The 2,559-nt window shown below is 37.6% G+C and overlaps 1 protein-coding gene and 1 pseudogene across 2 annotated transcripts in view; one reads left to right on the top strand and one right to left on the bottom strand.

Moving 5' to 3' along the window:
- The window catches only part of LOC110301381, a 4,952-nt pseudogene extending 3,830 nt beyond the window's left edge, over positions 1 to 1,122 (bottom strand).
- Scaper (S-phase cyclin A associated protein in the ER) overlaps positions 1 to 2,559 on the top strand; it is a 343,420-nt gene that overhangs the window by 270,541 nt on the left and 70,320 nt on the right. The window lies entirely within an intron of this gene.

Raw genomic sequence — 2,559 nt, 5'->3', positions numbered from 1 at the left:
TGTTCAGTTCTGAGCCCCATTTTTTAATGGGGTTATTTGACTTTCTGGAGTCCACCTTCTTGAGTTCTTTATATATATTGGATATTAGTCCCTTATCTAATACTTTTATTATGAAGGGGTGTTGGATTTTATCCAAGCCTCTTTCAATATCTAATGAGATAATTATGTGGATTTTTTTTTTAGTTTGTTTATATGGTGAATTACATCGACAGATTTCCATATGTTGAACCATTCCTGCATTCCTGGGATGAAGCCCACTCAATCATGATGTAATGTATTTTTGATGTGTTCTTGAATTCAGTTTGCAAGTATTTTTTATTATTTTTGCATTAATGTTCATATAGGAAATAGGTGGTTTAAGTATCAGGGTGACTGGCCTTGTAAAATGAATTTGGCAGTGTTCTATCTGTTTCTATTTTGTGAAATAATTTGAGGAGTATTGGCATCAGCTCTTTGAAATTCTGGTAGAATTTTATGATAAAACCATATGGCCCTGGGCTTTTTTTTTCCAATATCTTGCTCTTCAGCTTCCTTTACCTTTTTATTTGGATGCCAAAGAGCCAGGCATTGGCTTGTCCATTGAAAGACTGGCAAAGCCTTTGAAGTTATTCTCTTCTTCTGTCATGACTCTTAGCTCTCTCGGTTTTGTAAACATTTCAGATGGGCATTGGAGGTCCTATTAGCTGGGAGGACAATTTAAATTCTTCAGCAGAACTGTCTCCCTTCTTTGGAGCAAAAGGCTTTCTGGGGAAAGTATGAGCCTGAAGTGATACTCCTTCAGGCACTGTACATTGGCCTGTAGTGGTTCAGTGAATTTGTTTCGCCTCCTTGGGTCCACAGAGATGCTGATGGTGCCAGCCAATTTTTGTGGTTACCAGCCACCCTGAGTTCTTCCAGGCTGAAGGCCCTGCCAGCTCTGACCTTGGTATGGTATCTCACTGTAGGGCACCTCTCTATGGGCCTGATGGGACCAGATGCAAGACAAGGGGCAATTCAGTTTGCCTGCCAGCCCTTACATTTACAGATCTTGCATGCTGGCTGGTTGAACCAAGTGTGCACTCGCTGATGCCAGTTCTTGTGGAAGAGAGGCTTCCATATCATGCCATTCTGGCTGAGCGACATGGTTGCCTCCTGTACAAGAGAACAGCTGAGCAGAAAGGAGACTTGGGAAATTTTTAATGACTGCTTCTATTTCCTTAGGAGTTATAGGTCTATTTAAGTTGTTTGTCTGATCTTGATTTAACTTTGGTAAATGGTAATCTATCGTGAAAATTATTAATTTCTTTTTAGATTTTCCAATTGTTTTGGAGTATAGGTTTTTAAAGTATGACCTAATGATTCCCTGAATTCCCTTAATGTCTATTGTTATGTTCCTCTTTTGTTTCTGATTTTGGATATTCTCTCTTTGTCTTTTAGTTAGTTTGGATAAGGGTTTTCCTATCTTGTTGATTTTCTCAAAGAACCAACTTTTTTTCGTTGATTTTTTTTTTAATATTATTCTCTTTGTTTCTATTTTATTGATTTCACCCCTGAGATTGATTATATTCTGCCTTCTAATCCTCTTGGGTGTGTTTGCTTCTTTTTGCTCTAGAGCTTCCAGGTTGCTATTAAGTCCCTAGTATGATATTTCTCTAACTTCTTTCTGAGGGCACTTAGTGCTGTGAACTTTTCTCTCAGCACTGTTTTCATTGTGCCCCATGCGTTTGGATATATGTTATGTATTCATTTTCATTGAATTCTAGGAAGTCTTTAATTTCTTTCTATATTTCTTTCTTGACCCAATGGTCATTAAATAAAGAGTTGTTCAGTTTCTGTGAGTTTGTAGGCTTTCTGTTTTTTCTGTAGTTGTTGAAGTCCAGCTTTAATTCATTGTTGTCTCATAAGATATAGGGTGTTATTTCAGTTTCCTTTTATCAATTGAGACTTGCTTTGTGACTAAGTATACGGTCAGTTTTGGAGAAGGTTCCATGCGGTGCTGAGAATAAGGTATATTCTTTTTTGTTTGGGCACAATGTTCTGTAGATATCTGTTAGGTCTATTCGGTCATAATGTCCCTTAGTTACATAGTTTCTGTCTAGATGACCTGTCCATTGGTGAAAGTCAGGTATTGATATCTCCCACTATTAATTGTGAGGTTCCGTGTATGATTTAAGCGTTAATATTTCTTGCACAAGTGTGTGTTCCCTTGCATATGGGGAATAGATGTTCAGGACTGAGACATGATCTTGATGGATTTTTCCTTTGACGAGTACGATGTGGTTTTCCCCATCTCTTTTTATTAATTTTGGTTGAAGTATATTTTGCTAGATATTAAAATGGCTACAGAAGCTTACTTCTTGAATCCATTTGCTTAGGTTTTTTTTTTCCAATTCTTTACTCTGAGGTAATGACTATCTTTGATGTGTTACCTCACATCAAATGTGTATCTCATATACAACAGAAGGATGGATACTGTTTTGACATCCATTCAATTAACCTATGTCTTTTTGTTGGGGATTAGAGTTCATCAAAAGCCGGGCATGGTGGCGCATGCCTTTAATCCCAGCACTCGGGAGGCAG

Source organism: Mus caroli, chromosome 9, assembly GCF_900094665.2.
Source record: "Mus caroli chromosome 9, CAROLI_EIJ_v1.1, whole genome shotgun sequence".
NCBI classification, from domain to species: Eukaryota; Metazoa; Chordata; class Mammalia; order Rodentia; family Muridae; genus Mus; species Mus caroli.
The sequence above is the reverse complement of the archived record's forward strand: the minus strand, read 5'-3'. Positions and strand labels throughout refer to the sequence as shown.